A 20650-nucleotide genomic window follows, 5' to 3' on the forward strand; every position below is an offset into this window, starting at 1 on the left:
CTAAAGCGTGCTGCCAACGACAGGATGAGCCCGCCACCACCACTTCCGTCGCCTATGCAGGTTCTCCGATGCCCCACTGTATCGCCACCTCGCCTCCTCACAACCACGCCGAGCACTGGCGTCCGCGAGGCTGCATCCAGGGCGGCATCGGCGTCCACGCTGTCGCTGCGGTGAAGCTCCGCAAGGTCGAGGAGCCTAACCACGGATCTACGGGTTACACAGAGAGGTATACACATTTCGATTCTAACAATGGTATCGGAGCGAGGTTACCTCTGTGTATCCCTAACCCTAACCGGGTAAAAGCAAAAGAAAGAGAGACCGGCTCACGGTCTACCAGTCATCACCGCCACCGCGCGTGGGGAAAGGAGCCGCACCGTTCGACGATGCACGACAAAAGTAAAGAACCGAACAGATCCAGTTCGGATCTAAGGAATAAAGAAGGATGGGTTCAGTTTTGGCCGAATCCTAAGACCTAACCCTAACTCGCATGAAGAAAGGGAAAGAATCAGTCTCGGGAAAAAGAACAGTTTCGGATGAACTAACACATCCTCATCCCAATCAGAGACAAATCCGAAAAGAAAAGAAATCAAAGAAAAGAAAAATCCAAAGAAAGAAGAAGAACAAGAATCGGGTTCAATCGAACCCTAACCCTAGATCCCCTTTTCGGGTAAACAAGAGAAAAGAAAAGAAAGGAAATTCAAAAGAAGAGAAAAGAACAAGGGTCGGCACACGGACCCTATCCCTAGATAACTAACCCTAGATCCCGATTCGGATGAACTCCAAAGAGGAAAACCGAATCGGTCGAATCAAAAGAAAGGAAAGGAATCAAAGAAATCCAAACCCTAATCCCCTCCTTCATTTCGGATAAGAGAATCAAGCTCCAAATCAGAGAAGAAGGGAGAAAAAAGGGGGACAGTCCTACCTCGCCGCGCGAGAACCTTCGCCGGCGCGGGAGAAGAAGACCGAGCCGGGGAGCCGTTTCGCCCGGGCTCGGCAAAGGGGGCGCCGCAGCCAGGCCGCTCGACAGCGGCGTGCTCACCCGTTGGGGAGCGCGCACGCCGGCGAGGGGGCCGGCGACGGCGCCATGGCTGCTGTCCTCGCTTGCTGCTCGCTCGGTTGTGCTCGCTGCGCTAAGAAAGAAAGAGCGGCGGAGAAAAAAGAGAGGAGGGGACGGAGAAGAATGTAACTGAACTAGGGTTTTCGGGCATCTGGCTGCAGCTGGGGGTTTTTGTTCGCGCGAAAAGGTAGTTGAACCGTCGATCTTGATCGAACGGCTGCGAGTGACCGGGCCAGCGATGCGGCCCAGGCGGGCGCGCGCGGCCGAACGGCTTTGCCGGCCCAGGCCCAAGTTGTGGCCTGGGTGCGGCCGGGGCGTCGCGCAAGGAAGATGGGCCGAACCGTTTTGCCGGCTGGGCCGAAGGAATAGTAAAGAAATGAATCAGTTTTCATTTTTTTCCAGTAAATTTTTATTTCCTGGAAATTTGAAAATTGCAAATTGGCTCAAAAGAAAAAAATAGAAAAATGTATTTTACCTGTGGGTAAAATTCAAGAAATTGAGTATACGTTTTCCGCTGCTAAAGAAAAAGTATATTCTCCAATGATTTTGAAACCGACATGATATTTAACCGGAGAAAAGAAAAGTTTTCCAGTAAATCTTTATTTCCTGGAAATTGATTAATGGATTAAAGAAAATAGAAAATACAATTTTTCCTGTGGATAAAATTCAAGGAAAAGAGAATTTTTCCACAGCTAAAGAAAAGTTATTTATTCTCCAGTTATTTTGAACCAATGCGGTATTTAATTGGAGAAAAAGAAAGTTTTTCCGCTGCTAAAGAAAATGTTGATTCTCCAGTTATTTTGAATCAATGTGGTATTTAATTGGAGAAAAAGAGTTTAGATATGATTATGATGTTGTTGTTTTTTGACCAACGTTGTTAATAACAGTATCGTAATGTTAATGATTTATGCATTAATTCTACTTCTGCCCAACGGTGATGTAGAATTAGTGTATAAGAACAGATGTTAATTTTAATGATTTATGCATTAATTCTACTTCTGCCCAACCGTGATGTAGAATTAGTGTGTAAGAATAGTTGTGAAAGTTAAAGATTTATGCATTAATTCTTTTTCTGCTCAACGGTGATGTAGAATTAGTGTATAAGAATAGTTGTATGTTTTGGTTTTGACCAACGTTGGAATCAAGGCATGCAAATGGTGTTATTTTTATGTTAAGAAAAGTTTTGACCTGGTTTTCATCATGTCTAAGGTGGACTGGGTAGTCACCTCACCGTGTTCTACTGAGATTGTGGCACCGGTGAGGGAGGCAAAAGAGAATAATGCCACTTGGGCAACTAAAGAAAGGGATTTTGAATCCCAAAAGATATCCTATGACTCCTTGGGCATAGGAAATGAATCACTACCAACAAGAAAAAGTTTGGCTATGATAAGTACCTCGATAGAATAAAGAGTCAGTTCACTGGCACTTCAAAGACATATGCTACCCAGCTGATAAAGCAGCTGGTGACAGAGTGTTACTCTGGAAATGGTGGCATAAGAGAGCTCACGATGCGTTGTCAAAATTATGGCCCTATCGTTTAGGCCATATTTCGAGGAGGAGAATAGAAAGACAAGTTAAGAATGATATTCTTCCTCCATTAGAGCTCTCAGTTTCAGAATAATGCAGAGAATGCATAAAAGGAAAGTACGTAAAAAGAATTAAGAAAAGATGACAAACGAAGCACATGAATTTTACAGATTATCCACACTAACATCTGTGGTTGGCTTTCCTATAAAGAGTGTGGATGGTTATGATTCGTTCATAATATTCACAGATGATTACTCCCATTATGGCTATATTTATCCAATCAAAGAAAGAAAAGATGTATTGGATAAATTTAAGATATTAAAGATTAAGATAGTCAGGTCTGACCGTGGGAAAGTACTACGGTCGACATACCCTAAAAGAATGGCATAGTAGCCCACTATTCTACACTGGGCGAACCTTAGCAAAATAGAGTAGCTGAAAGAATCAGTCGTACCCTGATGGATATGGTGGGCAGTATGATAAATTACTCCACCTTACAGTTGAGCCTGTGGATGGAGGCGTTAAAAACCCCATTCATATTCTCAAAAGAGTACTAAGTAAGTCGGTGCCCAAAACACCGTATGAGTTGTGGACAGAAAGAGTACCCTCACTAAACACTTGAGTGTGTGGGGGAGCCCTGCTGAGGCTAAAGTATTTAACCCAAATATTGGGAAACTAGATCCCAAAATAGTAAGTTGCCATTTTATTGGCTACAAAGAAAAGTCAAAAGGTCTTCGTTTCTACTATCCAGAGTGACATACAAAGTTTGTGAAAACGAGACACGCTGTTTTCCTAGAGGATGAAAAGATGAGGGGGAGCATGGTAGCTCGAGAAATTGACCTTGAAGTGAAGCGGGTGTATGCGCTCACTCCAATGATTCATGAGCCATTTTTCTCACTACCTGCTATAGCTGCACCGACAGTGCCAGATACTGTGGTGCTAGCACCTGTTGTTATCCCACCTGTGGCAACAATGAATGACGATGAGGAACCTGTTCTTCAGGATTCTATAGAACCTATTGCCACATATGAGGGGGAGCAACAACAGCCTCAAATAGTAGATGTGCCAAATGTGGAGGCCCCTAGAAAGTCTCAAAGAGTTAGAAAATCAGCTATTTCTGCTGATTATGAAGTGTATAACACTAAGAAATTTCAAATGGAGGATGATTCCACCTCATTTGAAGAAGCCATGAGAAGTGATCATTCATCAAAGTGGCTTGAGGCCATGGAAGATGAAATGAAATCGATAAATGTCAATAAAGTTTGGGATTTGGAAATAATTCCTAAATGAGTCAATACAGTAGGCTATAAATGGGTCTATAAGACTAAACATGACTCTCAAGGGAATATAGAGACGTAAAAAGTGTGACTTGTGGCAAAAGGCTTTATGCAAAGAGAAAGAATTGATTACAATGAGACATTTTCTCCAGTCTCATGTATAGTTTTCTTCAGAATCATAATGGTATTAGTGGCACATTACGATTGAGAATTACATCAGATGGATGTAAAGACGGCATTTCTCAACGGAGACTTAGAGGAAAATGTTCACATGGCATAACCGAAAGGTTTTGTCATGGAAGGAAAAGAATGAATGGGATGCCGCCTAAAAAATCTATTTATGGATTAAAACAAGCTTCAAGACAGTGGTACTTGAAGTTTGATCAGACAATAAAGAATTTTGGGTTTTAAAAGAGAATGTAGAGGACAATTGTGTCTACGCAAAGTTTAAGAATAGGAAGTTTATCTTTCTTGTCCTGTATATGGATGATATCTTACTTGCTATTAGTGATGTCAGTCTACTATGGGAGACAAAGAAGTTTTGTCCTCAAAACTTGATATGAAAGATCTTGACGAAGCCTCGTTCGTTCTAGGGATCGAGATTCACCAAGATAGAAGAAAAAGGGTATAAGGACTATCACAAAAGGCATACATGGAAAAGATCTTAAAGAAATTCAGTATGCACAAATATAGTCCCTCACCTGCTCCTATAGTCAAGGGCGACAAATATGGGGATTTTAAATGCCCCAGGAATCAATATGAGCTCAATCGATAAAGTGAAAGTGGTTCCATATGCTTCAGCTGTCGGAAGCTTGCAACATGCTCAAGTATGTACGCGCCCTGACTTGGCATTTGTTACCGAGTTTTACTTAGCAGATTCCAGAGCAATTCTGGAATAGAACACTGAAATTAGTAAAGAAAGTCTTGCATTTTTTGCAAGAAACGAAAGGCCTCATGATGACATATAGAAGATCCAATTCACTCCATATGGTGGGATATTCAGATTCTGATTATGTGAGAGTGAATGCATATCCAGACGTGGATTTTCTATCATCTCGCAAAAGGGAGCTATTTCATGGAAAAGCTCAAAGCAAATTGTCACTACATCGTCCACAATGTATGACAGTTTGTAGCGTGTTATGAGACAATGGGCAGGTGAACTAACTAACAAAGTTCATACCCGGTTTGAAGGTGGTTGACGACATCTATAGACCACTAAAGTAATACTGCGATTATAATCTGGCAGTACAGGATGCTCACAACATAAGTCAAGTGGTGCTACCAAATACATTGACATAGAGTATTATGTTGTGAAAGATAAAGTCCGGGATCAAGTCATAAGTCTTGAGCATATAAGAACAGAAAGGATGCTCGTGGATCCACTTACAAAAGGCTTACCACCCAATATGTTTAGAGGACATGGTGTTCAGAGAACATATAGCTAGCTTGGGTTTAAGGGAAAGCCTAAAATATTCCTGGACAAAAGAAGGCCCAAAGATAAGTATCTATTTCAGAACAGAGTAGTGAGTTGTAGCTATTAAGTCTATCGACAATGGACTGTGATGATGAGACATGCTCTATGAGCTAATCTGTAATGGAATGAACAAAAGCAAATGATATGAAAGTGAAAGATGGAATGAGATCAAGGGGGAGAATGTTAGTTGATCTCCACCAATAGGCCCAACGGCCTATTGGGCCCTTATCTCTGCTCCCTGATCGGGGGAGCCCAACCCTAATCCGGTTGGTGGGCCCCTGTCACACAGCACACATAAAAGGAAGGTGGGGGTGAGGGCTCGGGAACAAGGTTGAACGGAGCCGCCACCCACCTAAAGAGAAAACCCTAATCCGATCCTAAAGCATGCTGCCAGCGACGGGATGAGCCTGCCACCACCACTGCCGTCGCCTATGCAGGTTCTTCGACGCCCCACTGTATCGCCACCTCGCCTCCTCACCACCACGCCGAGCACTGGCATCCGCGAGGCTACATCCAGGGCAACATCGGCGTCCACGCTATCGCTGCGGTGAAGCTCCGCAAGGTCGAGGAGCCTAACTACGGATCTATGGGTTACACAGAGAGGTATACACATTTCGATTCTAACTGACACACTTCACAACACAACTTCTTATAGTCGATATCACTATGTCGTTTTACAACAAGAGTGCAAGCGTTTAAGATATTGAGAACTGCAGCAATTCTATCATCTAAAAGTAGTACCCCCTCCATTCCAAATTATAAGTCGCTTTGGCTTTTCTAGGTACATAGCTTTTGCTACGTATTTAAACATAATGTACATCTAGGTGCATAACAAAAGCTATGAACCTAGAAAAACCAAAACGACTTATAATTTAGAATGAAGGGAGTAAGATTTTCATATCAGTCTGGGTTTGATTCTACAGATCTTCACATTCTATGCTGCATGTTGGTTAGAATGGAGCAGTAGGTGGCTCTGAGTGTAGGCAACTGAAGCAAGCAGAAAAAGAGACAAGGAGGAGCAGCTCTGAACCTTCGGTTTATCAGAACACTCAACAGTAGCGTACACAGTTTCGACGGCACCCTTGGTTCAATATAGCAAACCAAAACATCAAACATCCCAACTGTAAGCCACTTATGATTTCTGGTTTGTGATTTGTGGTTGCCCTAATAGAACATGAACTTAGAGAAAGTACTGTATGTTGCAACTATGAGGCCATGATGCACTGCAATGACAATCAAATTTGCATGAAGTCTAAATCATGCCATCAAAGATATAAAGTAAATTAGAATATATTTTTTTCTCGAACACGCAGGAGAGGTGAGTATCATTATATTAAGAAGAGAACAAAACATAGGGTAAGATCCCATACAAAAGAACCACACAAACCCAACTATACTTGAATATAATGGAGCATAAGTGAGAACTTTAGAAAATTGATTAAAGTTCAGCACTCAGGTGATGAGCAGAGAAACAGACAATTTCTCGTCATAGAATGAAACATAATCATGAATTTCATAAACTGCAAAAGGCAACAAATAATTAGAGCATATGCATGTTAAATTCTCAGGTTAAAATACAAAGTATCAATATCTTATTAAACCAATATACCAACATAATTTTAGTTCCTCAGAATGTTTTGGATATTTTCTACATATAATACAAAATCTATGTAAGTATAAATAAACACTGATGGGTGACGAAAATAAAATAATTAAGCCCATGTAATTTTGTCTGTTTACTAATTAGTGTCAATCCTTTTCGCTTTGCTAGACAATTCGTATCCCTCACCCAGTCACCCACCATGGGAGTAGAGGCTGCGTGAGGGCACATGTGTTGTAACACGGCCTCCGAGAGTGGCGGAGACCTACGTGGCCAGCAGTTCGCAAAGACGTCTCCGACCAACTACCTAAGCAAAGGCCCAGCTACCATGCCTCCAGACCTAGAAAGATGACGGTTTCTTAGACTGCTTGCAGGACGATGCCGGTGACCCTGGCGCAGCCTCCGCCCGGTTAGCTCGTAGGCATCTCCGGGCAGAGAGGGCGGAGGCCGCCCCGCTGCAAGGCTAATCAAGTGCCAACGTTATCTACGTGTGTGTGTAGGTAACTAGAGGAAGGCGCTCGTGGATGGCGCGGGCGCGCCGGTTCAGCCTCCGCTCGTAGGGGCAGAGACCCAAGCAGGAGGACGGCAATACTGGGCGTCGGGGGTCTGTGACCTCGGTGTCCCAGGGGCGGAGACCGGTGGCGGAGGTCCAAAGGCCCATCGCCGAATCCTGAGGCCTGATGGGGCGGAGACCGACGGTGGAGGTCCAAAGGTCCATCGCCGAATCCTGAGGCCTGATGGGCCGGCTGATCGCGCAGGCCCAGTACCTGAGGGCGGCATGACAAGATTACCCCCGAGACAAAAGGCGAGTAGTGAAATATTCCAAGAATGTACTGTAGCAGTTGAAGGGTACTATTGTAAACTCTGTAAAAGTGGTAGTTGAGCCCTATAAATAAGGAACATTTGTAACAGTACCGGGGGTGGTTGGAAGATGAATTAATGAAACCCTAGTTTACGTGCCATTTCCCTACACGCCCACTTGTCGTGCCTGTTTCTCGAGCCTCCGCCTGAGGGCAGCGCTTAGCAGGCGGAGGCCCCTACCTCCTCCACACTGTCTGAGACCGCAAGTCTCAAGATTGGCGCCCACCGTGGTTTGGCCAAGGCAAACCAACGATGGCAGGGAAAAGAAAACCACCACCAGAGCAGCAACGACCATGGGTCAGAGAGGAAGGCCTAGGCGCACCACTCGTAGCACCTACGCAACCTCGCCAGCAGAGGATAACACCAGAGCAGATGCCCAGGGTCAACCACCAGAACCCCAAGATCTAGAGATTCAAGATCCGGAGGCCCAACCAAACTCAGCCACAACACTCGAGCAAGAACTGCAACAGCTGCAAACACAGTTGCAAAGAGCGCAACAAGAGAGGGACAGAATGGCAGCAGCATTCACAGCTAATCAGCAAGCTATTCAAGTGTCAGCACAAGCAGCATAAATAAGGCAGCAGTTGGCAGTCCTACATGCTGAGATGCTAAGTATGCAGCATGCAGTACCAGCGTCAACCTCCGCAATCCTAGCCTCCGCAGCAACACCAACTGCAACCATACCACAAGGGCCTCCGCCAGTGATCAGCCCGACCATGATGCCATCTCAAGTGATGCGGAGGCCTATCGATCTCAAGTCCTCACTCTCTGAAGGCATATAACAGTCGCCATGGCCAACGGCATACAAGCCAATCACACTACCAAAGTTCAACGGAAAGACAGACCCCCATCAGTTCATTATGAGTTATGAGGCAGCAGTAGCCTCCGCCGATGGAGACGACGCCGTCTTGGCAAAGTCATTTGTCATTGCTGCCGAAGGCGACGCATTGGCTTGGTATTCTATGCTCAAACCAAGCACAGTCTATTCTTGGGAAAACCTCCGGGACAAGACATTGGCAAATTTTAAGGGGCTAATAGCACAGTCGCTGACTTCCACAGATCTATTCTAGTGCAAGCAAATGCAGGAAGAGACACTACATGACTACTTCCGGAAATTCGTGCAACTAAAGGCGAAGGCACCAGACATCCCAGATGAGATTGCCATTGAAGCAGCAATCAAAGGCCTCCGAATCAGGCCATTCACAGCACACCTAGCAAGAAAGAAACCAACTTCCATACAACAGTTGTATGATGAGTTTGAGAAATACTGCAGATCAGACAATGACCTCCAGAAAAGGCTGGAGGAGCAGGGTCAAAACAGACAGCAAAATAGCAGCAAAAACTCCCAGAAGAGCTATACGATCTAGAATGCATCAAATCAGAAACTAGACCAGGGGCAGGTGCTCAGCATCGAGGGTCAACCTTACCCCGAACAAGGGCAACTGGCAGCGCTAGCAGGGCTGGAGACCCAGACCAGCAACCAAGGTCGGTAAGGTTACCAAGGCAAAAACTAGAACAAAAACCACAAGCAGAAACAACATAGGCCATATTGCGTTTTTCACGGAGAAAGCGCAGGACACAGCACCAAAGATTGTCCAGAGACAAAAGAGACATAGGAAAGGATGAAGAACAAGCAGACTGCCCAACCTATGACACAGTAGAGCGCAAGAGAGGTCAACACCACCTACACAACTAGCCACCAGCAGTACTGCCCAATGTACCCAGCGCTAAACGCAAACCAAATACATCCCTCCACACTGGCCTATGCCTATTACCCAAACTTCCTACCAGCATGATGGCCAGTGCCTTCGCAGCAGCCTCCGGCGGGTAACTACAGGTCGGAGGCAAGCTTGACCTACATAAACCCAAAACCTCCTCACATAACCTACCTCGAAACAAACCCATCGTCACAAAACCAAAGCAGGTTCGAGCCTCCACCGCAACAGCAACATATGCAGCAATTGCCTCCGCAACCACCTCACAACCAACCCCAAACACCAAAAAATGAGCCAAACTAAGAAAACCAAGTCAACCCCCATGGACCGCTACCAACCATAAGCATGATACTACCAATCACCGGAGGATCATCAATGGAGTTTCAAACGAAAAAGCAGAAAAAGGATCACCTCCGCCTGGTAAACAACGTAGCAGTCCAAGGCCCAGCAAAATACACAGATTGGTCCAGAGTCCCAATCACCTTCATAGAAGATCTCCAGCTAGAAAGCTACCCTCACACAGACGCAATGGTAACCAAGACCAACATAGCAGCATGGGAGATAAGCAGAGTACTGATTGACACTGGCAGTTCAGCAGATATCATCTTCGCAAATACCTTCGACCAAATGAAGCTTAGCAGAAATCAACTACAGCACTCTGAATCCCCTTTGATAGGATTCGGAGGCAAGCAAATACAAGCATTAGGAAAAATCTCACTCCCAGTGTCGTTCGGAACCCAAGCAAATGCTAGAACCAAGTACATAACCTTTGACATCGTCGATCTGTATTACCCATACAATGCCATCTTGGGCAGAGGATTCACAACCAAATTCAACGCGGCCCTGCATATGGCCTACCTGTGCATGAAAATACCAGCACTCCATGGTATTATCACAGTCCGAGGCAGCCAGAAAGAAGCAAGAAACATAGAAAAAGCAATCTACAGAGCCCAAAGAAAAATCAATGTAGTCGAGTCGACAGGCAAAGAACTAGAGCCTCCGGATATGCCTAGAGGAAAAACAGATATGGCAGGTCAAGAAGAGACAAAGGTGACCCCTCTAGAAAAGGAGTTACCAGACAGAAAAGTAACAATCAACTCAGAATTGAGCAAAGTAGAGGAGGAAGTGCTCATGGAAACTCTAGTAAAAAACAAAGACATCTTCACCTGGTCAGCCTCTGACCTACAGGGAGTCAGCAGGGACATCATACAGCATGAACTAGACATCAATGAAAACATGAGGCCAAGAAAGCAGAAACAGAGAAAAATGTTGGAGGACAGAATCCTGGTAGCAAAGGCGGAGGTGCAAAGATTGCTAGATGCAAAAGTCATCAGGGAAGTCAAGTATTCAGAATGGCTTGCAAACATAGTACTGGTACTAAAGAAGAATGGCAAAATGAGAATGTGCATAGATTTCATAGATCTGAACAAAGCTTGCAAAAAAGACCCTTTCCCATTGCCAAGAACAGAAGCCTCCGTCGACAAGGCAGCCAGATGCTAGAGGTTTTCTCTCCTCGACTGTTTCTCTGGGTATCACCAAATCTAGATGAAAAAAGAAGACGAAGACAAGACAAGTTTCACCACTCCATTTGGGACATATTGCTACACCAGAATGCCAAAGGGCCTAAAAAATGCCGGAGCAACCTTTGCCAGAATGAAAAAGGAAGTTTTGGGCTCACAACTAAATAGAAACATCATAGCCTACGTCGACGACATAGTGGTCACGAGCAAGAACAAGGATGATCATGTCTCCAACTTACAGGAGACCTTCACAAACTTAAGGATAGCTGGTGTCCGCCTCAACCCAGAAAAATATATATTTGGAGTCACAAAAGGGAAGATGCTCGAATACATCATAAGCAGTAAAGGCATCAAAGCGAACCTAGACAAAACTAGAGCAATAATGACAATGGCAGAACCCAAAAACAAGAAAGAAGCGCAAAAGCTAACGGGAAGAATAGCAGCGCTCAACAGATTCATCTCAAAATCAGCAGAACACAGCCTACCCTTCTTCCAAGCCCTGAGGGGCGGAGACAACTTTGAGTGTGGGTCCAAGCAGTCGGAGGCATTTCATAACTTGAAAGAGTATCTGGCAAACTCACTGGTGGTCTCCGTCCTAGAATCGGACAGCCACCTATTGCTATATATGGTGGCCTCCGACCATGCAGTCAGCGCAGTCTTAGTTCACGAGCTGGAAAAAGAATCAGGCAAAACTCAAAAGCCAGTTTATTTTACCTCAGAAGCACTGTCCGAAGCCAAGCTAAACTACACTGAGGTAGAAAAAGTTGCCTACGCAGTGCTGATGGCATCAAGAAAACTAAAGCATTATTTCCAAGCCCACGAAATCTCAGTTCCAACATCGCTGCCACAGCAAGACTTGCTCAGAAACAAAGAAGCCTCTGGTAGAATAGGCAAATGGGCTACAGAGCTATCACTGTTTGGTATCTCGTATGTCCCCAGAACAGCAATCAAATCACAAGCACTAGCCGATTTTATAGCAGATTGGACACCTCCGACAGAGCCCAAGGTACAACCAACCACTCAAGGCTAGATAGCATTCACGGATGGAGCCTGGGGCCAAGCCGGAGCAGGAGCCTCCACCGTCCTAACGGCACCCTCCGGCGTCAGACTGAAATACACAGCAAGGCTACAGTTTAGATCAACAAACAATATAGCAGAATATGAAGGCTTGATCCTAGCACTCAGTAAAGCAAAGTGCTTGTACTCTTTTCCTCACAGGGGAACTCCAAGCGAAGGTGAGGTTTTTAACGAGGCAGGCTCAATGTAAAAATCCTCTAGAAGTATAAAGAGGTAATTCTCCAAAAGAACGCTTGAAAAGTCCAAAACCGAAAGCGGCCAGCTCTGGCGCCGCAATATTCGATGAACAAAAATAAGCACAGGTCTTTTCAAAGCGTCGGCCACAGGCATTGGCAATTTGAAACGACCTCTATGGCCAAACAGGCCTTCGACCTTAACAAAGACCTGTCCAGAGTCAGGCATCAAGGCAGAAACCACCTTGGCCAAACAGGCCTTCGCCTTGACAAAGACCTGTCCAAATTTAGGCATCAAGGCAGAAACCACCTTGGCCAAACAGGCCTTCGACCTTGACAAAGACCTGTCCAAATTCAGGCATCAAGGCAGAAACCACCTTGGCCAAACAGGCCTCCGACCTTAACGAAGACCTGACCAGATTCAGGCATCAAGGCAAAAACAACCTTGGCCAAACAGGCCTCCGACCTTGACGAAGACCTGAACAAATTCAGGCATCAAAGCAAAAACAACCTCGGCCAAACAGGCCTCCAACATTAACAAAAAACCACCCCAAGCATCAGGGGCAACACCATTATGGTGCTAGAACCAGGAAGAAGGTCTCCGCCATCGAAAACAACAAAACGAGGAAAAGGTCTGACAAAACCCTGTCACTTAGGCACTAGGCCTATTTACTTCAAAAGATCTCAAAAGGCACGAATAATTCAAGCAAGATATAGGCCATTAAAGCCAAGATACGTTCCAATAAACAACGTACCAAAAATTTAACAACCAAAAGCCACCACCCCGCTATAAAACGGGTTCCCCCCATGCCCTTAAAACCTCAGTTAGCATAAGACGCAAGGGGGGAAGAAGGCAGAGCACAAGCACAAGCCACAGCAACGGCCATGGAGGCAGGGGTCTCCTTAGATATCTAAGTCGGCCGTAGATATTGTACAAAAACTCATAAAATCAGAGGCACCGGTAGACGGTCGGAGACAGTGGGAAAAGAGACAGGAACTACGGCACGATGATGAACAGCGCAGGCCTACGGAAGAAGGGGGATATCTCACGAAATCTCGTAACATCCCCCTAACGTCGGAGACCTAACCTGCCATCTCCACAAATGAAACATGTCCCATGGGTGTGCAGCGTCGAAGGCCCATACCACCAGACAGCTAAAACACCCAGCTAAAGAAATACCAAAAGTCCTCGCCGTCTGCACAAGTCGCGCCAAACCTCCTATCGGATCACACGCCGATTCAGCAAGCCTCGCCAGGCGGACTTCAAGTATGCCTCCACCGGTAAAAAAACTACCAACACTTCTATCCCAGCCATCAAGCAAGCACAGAGAAGGGAAGAAGAAGGGGCTGAGGTCCTGGCCACCACCTCTGTATCACGCACGTTTGCCCAAGCAAAGGCCTACGATGCGCAAGGCCGGAGACGCGACACACGACAGCACCGGATAGATGCAGTCGCGAGTCGCTAAGGCAGAGGAGGAGGTGAAGGCAGAGTCGGCAGCCACATCGCGACAGAGGAAAAACAAGTGTCGTGGCGGCAAGCCCAGGACTAGACAAGATATGTAAACTAGCACAACAAACATAAGCCTCCGCACAAACAATCAAGAAAGAGAATCTATTGTGCATTCCATAAAACATCAAGTAGCATTCTTACAGGACACAACTCACAATAAAATCCAAACTATTGTGGTAGAGGTCCGCGCCAAGCAAGCGCGCGAGTAAACCCAGCGCGCTCGTCGTCTATGTCAAACTTAACTGACTCAAACACATCGCGCGCAACATTGCGGGGAAAGGCCGAACGCCAATACTCCCAAAGCTCTCCGCTCACATAAATACCGTCGTTGTAGAGAGTCAAAGGCACAACATCTTGCGCAGGCTCATGATTCGGAACCTGCGCAAGATTAAAATTTCCCACAAAAACATTCAGAACAAAAGAAACTTTATTTACAAGAGCCCAACTGGACTACAATATACAAGTCAAAACAGCTAAGTCCTACAAAGAGCCTAGACCTCCGGCATCCCGGCCGCAGCAGAAGTCCCTGGAACGGAGCCCGCATCAACTGTGGGTGGGGACGGCGCCTGCGGCCTCCGACCATCACCACCGCCGATCGTAGCACCCACCGGAACGCTAGCGGTGGCGGAGGCGTCGCCCGCGGTCGCCAAGTGCGGAACTGGCGGAGGCCTGCCCGCATGACTCTTCTACGCATCCTGTAGCACAGCCTAAAATATCAAGGGCACAAGCAACGAAAGCCTTCGCAGCTTCGCAAAAAGCAACGAGAGAAAAATAGCGGCTACAAAGACTAGAAATACCTTCGCCCTCTTTTCCTCCGCCAGATTTTGGGCAGCAGGTCTCCCAAATGGAGCCCAAAAGTACCCAATGAAATTTCTCAAGGTTTTTCGCAAACCAAGAGAAGTCTCACCAAGCTCCTCCGGACCCGGCAGCGCTCCCTCTGGAATACTTTCGGTATGCATACACCTGCCGCGCACCAAAAGCTTGGCGTAATTCGCTACTCCCGCCAGTGCCCCGTAGTCTGTGCAGCCATTGATCAGACCGGGGAGCTTTGCAAGGTGACGCTTTAGCCAGGAGGCGAGGGCGGAGACGTTGTCTTCCTCCGGAGGAGCGGAGGTTTCGCCTCTGAACTCGACGATGATGGCCCGGTAATGGCCAACGGTTGCAGCAAGGACCCCCTTGACCGAGTCCAAATGCCTCGTCGTCAAAGACAGCTGCTCCCCCACTGCAGCTGCGGATTCCTTCTCAGAGACCAGCTCTCGCTGGAGACCCTCGACCAACTTGTTCGCCCTGCGGGCCTACTCGGTGGACAAAGCTTTTGCATCCCGGGCCTTGGCGATATCGGCCCTCAAAGCCTCCTTTTCTTGTTCCTTCTCCACCAGAGAAAGGCGAAGACCTGCAAGGGAGTTGGCCAAACCCCCTTTTTCACCTTCCAGGCACTCGTTCTCCGCCTTGAGCGCTTCAATCGCAGTATCTCGGTCAGAGACCTCATGAGTGCATCGCTCTTCCATAACAACGGCCGTGTGATACCCCTGCGATCAGAAAGAAGAAGACCAAGGCGATCAGCAATAGAAACAAAAACAAATCTAAAGGCGAACATACAACAAAAAAGGCAAACCGCCGAAGACGCACCAAGCTCTGGTGTTCTAGATGAACACGGAGAAGTTGGAAGAAATCCATGTCCCTCAGACGCTGTTTGAAGCGATCTATTCAAAGAAGAACAAACAAACACAAAACCATAAGGTGAGAAAAGCAAATCTCACAATACATACACCAACTGCTAAAGACCACCTCTAACGTCTCCAAGAACCCCAAGATAGCACTCTTCCCAACCTGAGATAGAAGTGTCGGAGGAGACTGCGTAAAAACAACAACAACAACAACAACAACTCAGGTCAGAGGGCCGATCAGAAATAGGCAATAACAACAAGCCAAAAGACGAGTAAGATAAAAACACTCTATACTCACTCAGACCCGGCGCCATCGGCCCCGGCTGCCCCGGACCAAATCTAATGCTGGCAGCGGCCGCTCGCTCCTCTGGGGTGAGGAGTCCAGCCATTACATCACCTACAAAGCAACAAGTACACGATATTAGCACTTGATAGAATACATAAACAAATAAACCGGGCAAAGACAGTAAACACAAAAACGTGCGCCAAACAAACTTACTCATAAAAAGCCTAGGCTAGGCCGCCTGCCGAGCCCCCTGGGCAGAAGTCTCCGCCATATCATGCGGCGAAGGCCCAAAGGGCCGGCTCTCCTCAGCCAGCGGCCTGGCGGGTGGAGGGCTCGAAGAAGACTGAGCCACCAGGGCCTGCTTAGTAAGCACGGCCTCCGGCTGCCCGATGTCGGCCGTTGGCGCGGGGGAAGACGCAACAATGGCGGGAGACGAAGGAGCGTGCTCCTCCGTGCCCTCTTCAGAACTTGAATACAGCCTGCCAAAAATGTTGGGCATAGGATCGGCGGCGCTAGCCTCCGGCTGTTCGGCGGCACTCGCAGCACCATGGAAGGAGTGCGCCGGAGCAGCGCTGGCCTCCGGACGCTCCGCACCGCTCACAGCGCCGCGCACAGGGCGCACTGGAGCTCCAGGAGAGCCACGATCCCCGCCGCTCGTGACCCGCACGTCCACTGACAGGACGGAGGAGCTCTGAACGTCTTCACTACCGACGGAGGCAATGCCAGCACTACCGGCCGAAGACGCGGCCGCCGCGATCACCAGAGCACCGGTCTTCTTCTTTTTCGCAGGCACCTGAGCAACAGCGACATCCTTCCTCTTCTTGGACTCGGCCTCCGCCGTAACATTCTTCGCGAAGGCCTTCTTCTTCTTCTCAATCGAAGCCAGGACCTCGGCGGGAACCTCGCGCTCCCGGTAGACGATCCCGACCTCCTCAAAAACTCAATTGAGCCGCGGCATGGTGCCTGCCACAGCTCTCCGAGACGTGTACTCATGCTCAGAAATTTTGCCAACCAACCCGACAGTGGCTTCCTCAACCTCGGAGACGAAATTGTCCTCCGTCACCCCCTCCCCCAAAGACTGCCCGAACCGGGGGAACGAAATCCCAGCCTCCGGCCCAAAAACAGGAACCTTCACATTTTCTAGCCGAAAGGCTGGGTTGTCTCTGCCCAGGGGCCAGTAGTTGGAGGCCATAATCTCCTCCACCAGGTCGCGGCCCCCGGAGCAGCGGCACGCTGCCGCAAAAGCCCGGTCGCAAGCCTTCCTCACCGGAGACATCTCCTCCGGCGGATCCACGCGCGTATGCAGCGCCATCTCCTCCATTCGTGAAGTCAATGGATACTCCACGACCTCCGCACCATCCTTGGTAGTGCCGCGGACCTCGTAGGTCTTCACATAGAACCACTGCTCAAGCCAGCCGCGGTCCCACTTGCCCTTCTGGCAAAAAGAAATCTCTAGGCGGTCTACGCCTTGGTTCCTCTTCGACATAAAGGTGCAACTACCATACTGGTAGATCACCTCCACCTCCTTGCCCTCCCGCATCTCCTTCTTCTTCTTTGGCTGCTTCTGCAGCTCGTAGTAGGTGCAAAAGGTGTCCACATCTGGCTCGGCGCCATAAGAAACACATGCCCAGCAGAATTTGCTGAGCGTGAGGAAGGCAGTTGGAGTCAGATGATGGAGATAGACATTGAAGGTCTCCAACACCCGGCGGAGGAAGGGGATGTAAGGAAGGCGGAGGCCGCAAGTGAAGAAGTCCCGAAACACCACCGCATATCCCTCCTCCGGTTCCGGAACAGTCTGGCCAGGCGGAGGGATTTTTACCCTCGAAGAAGGAAAATACGATTCCTTCAACATCTCCGCGACCGCCTCTTCAGTAATGGAGGAGGGGCCGAAATCCCATGACTTTATCGCCATGTCTCTGGAATCCGCAACGATCAGGTCTCCGACGGACGCGGAGACACTCCCCAAATCCTCCTCCACTAGCTTTTCAATTTCCAACGTGGAGGCGGAGGCAAGCATGCACTCCTCAAAGCGTGCACTCCAGCCGGCGGCCCTAACGCCGAGAAGGTGGCGATAGGGTCCGAAGAAGGCGGGCCGACGAGTATGGGCGGAGGCCGGAAAGAAAGCCATCGTGGCGGCAGCCTAGGCAGAAGACGCAAGCGGAAAGACAAAACGCGCGAAGGCAGCTCAAGCGAAAGCGAAGAGAGCAGAGAGCAATTTCTCAAAGGCAAGGAAAGCGAATGAGCCGTGCGGGGGGGGGGGGACCCCGCCAACAACCCCGCCCTTATATAGGCCGTGGGTGGCCGGTTCGGCTCCCGCCGTACAACGGTCATCTCCGGAGAATTCGCCTGCCGCCCAACGGTCATCTCCGAAGAAGTTGCAAGGTAAACAACGGAAAGCAATACAGCGTAAACGGCCACAGCGCAGGACAACGGCTAGTTCAGAAGCCTAACGGCTACTATGACAAGACCAGCGGCCACGCTAGAGCAGGCCAGGGGGGAACCTACGGGATCGGTCGGAGACATGACTACGCGCAGTCTCAGCCCCCGCGGATGTCCTTGCTTAGGGCGTTTTGAGCTCACGACACGCTCGGGCGGACCGTGGTCTCAAAAGGGGGAACTGTTGTAACACGGCCTCCGAGAGTGGCGGAGACCTACGCGGCCAGCAGTTCGCAAAGACGTCTCCGACCAACTACCTAAGCAAAGGCCCAGCTACCACGCCTCCAGACCCAGAAAGATGACGGTTTCTCAGACTGCTTGCAGGACGCTGCCGGTGACCTAGCGCAGCCTCCGCCCGGTTAGCTCGTAGGCGTCTCCGGGCGGAGAGGGCGGAGGCCGCCCCGCTGCAAGGCTAATCAAGTGCCAACGTTACCTACGTGTGTGTGCAGGTAACCAGAGGAAGGCGCTCGTGGACGGCGCGGGCGCGCCGGTTCGGCCTCCGCTCGTAGGGGCAGAGACCCAAGCAGGAGGACGGCAATACTTGGCGTCGGGGGTCTGTGGCCTCGGCGTCCCAGGGGCGGAGACCGGCGGCGGAGGTCCAAAGGCCCGTCGCCGAATCCTGAGGCCTGATGGGGCGGAGACCGACGGCGGAGGTCCAAAGGTCCATCGCTGAATCCTGAGGCCTGATGGGCCGGCTGATCGCGCAGGCCCAGTACCTGAGGGCGGCATGACAAGATTACCCCCGAGACGAAAGGCGAGTAGTGGAATATTCTGAGAATGTACTGTAGCAGTTGAAGGGTACTATTGTAAACTCTGTAAAAGTTGTAGTTGAGCCCTATAAATAGGGAACACTTGTAACCGTACCGGGGGTTGTTGGAAGATGAATTAATGAAACCCTAGTTTTACGTGCCATTTCCCTACACGTCCACTTGTCGTGCCTGTTTCCCGAGCCTCCACCTGAGGGCAGCGCTTAGCGGGCGGAGGCCCCTACCTCCTCTACACTGTCTGAGACCGCAAGTCTCAACAACATGCACACAGCTCCTCGCTCCAGCCTGCCCCCACGTGAGCTGGCGACCCTGGCCGCACCGCCGCAGCAGCCGACGCCGACGGCCCTGGAGGTCCCTTCCCCTCGCGGTTCACTGCTGGGATGGGCCGCTGGTGGTGCATCGCGGGAAGCGCTGGTCGGTCGCACGTCTGCAGGATGCAGCATGTCCAGCATAGACCTGAGGGTGGAGAACCGGATGGCCCGCCCATCCAATTTCCGCAGGTGGGCAGCATCACGATAAGCGGGTCCTTGCCGCTGTCGTCTGACGAATCAACGGCGGTAGCCGGTGGGTCGTTCGTCGTCGAACACACCGATGATAAGCACCGTGCACAGGTCGTACACCGGCCACATTTACTGGTCGTCGTTCCAGGCGGGTTGTAGCTCCCGGCGATGGCGCACTTGCATGCCCAGTCATTTGCATGTCAGTGTCAGTGCGTCGAGTCACTAGGGGAAAACGTGGCTGTCAACTCGAAGGACCGGATGTGCAGGCGTGTCGATGTGCACGCGCACGCATGAGTTCCGGCCATCAGGTTGTTGCTAACGTGGCTGTCAACTCGAAGGACCGGATGTGCATGCGTGTCGATGTGCACGCGCACGCATGAGTTCCGGCCATCAGGTTGTTGCTCGGCAGTACGTCGCTGGGCTTTAAAGCCATGTGGCTAGTAGTAGTAGTGTTTTCGGTACAGTCGAATACCGTTTGTTGCCAAAGGCGTTCGTCGCCACAAAGTTCTTGTGTCAACTCCAAATTGCTGCTGTGTGCGAATACCGTTTGTTGCCAAAGGCGTTCGTCGCCACAAAGTTCTTTGTCAACTCCAAATTGCTGCTGTGTGCGTGTGTCAAGTTTAGTGACCTACAAATCTATTTTTTAAGTTTATGGACCTAATTAACACCTCTTGGTAAGTTCAGGGGCTGCCCATGCATTCAACTCAAATATTTTTATTATTAAATTATCAAATCATTTATATATGATAGAAAATATTACACCTGACAAGAATAATTCCTAAACCAAAAATATGCCGTGGGACATCTCATAGCATATGAAAAAGATAGGTAACGGAGAAAAAAAACAAGAATATATAGACATCACTACAAGACATATGGGGAAATAAAATAAAATAAAATAAAAACATGTAACAAAGGAAAATAAGAAAGAATATCCATAGATATTATATTACTTGAACAACCACCAAATATATCACGGATAAGGGCCCTGGTGGGCCTCTGTATCGTTCACACAATTCAAGGCTTGGATGACAGCCTGCAGCTTTTTTCAGATGAGGGTATCGCACGCCGCTCTGAGCCTCTACGGAAGTGAACCCTATATCGGATGTGGTAGCTAGGACTACTCGGAAGCATATCGCGTTCCTTTCCTCATGCGACTAGGGCGAAGATTGTCCCACTGCGCTCTCCAATCCTCCCACCATT

General features: G+C 48.8%; 1 pseudogene; it reads right to left on the reverse strand.

The window, feature by feature from the left end:
- Positions 1-15973: 15973 nt before the first annotated feature.
- On the reverse strand, positions 15974-17872 carry LOC136503002 (uncharacterized; annotated as a pseudogene).
- Positions 17873-20650: the final 2778 nt, after the last annotated feature.

Source organism: Miscanthus floridulus, chromosome 14 (assembly GCF_019320115.1).
Source record: "Miscanthus floridulus cultivar M001 chromosome 14, ASM1932011v1, whole genome shotgun sequence".
In the NCBI taxonomy this organism is placed as follows: domain Eukaryota; kingdom Viridiplantae; phylum Streptophyta; class Magnoliopsida; order Poales; family Poaceae; genus Miscanthus; species Miscanthus floridulus.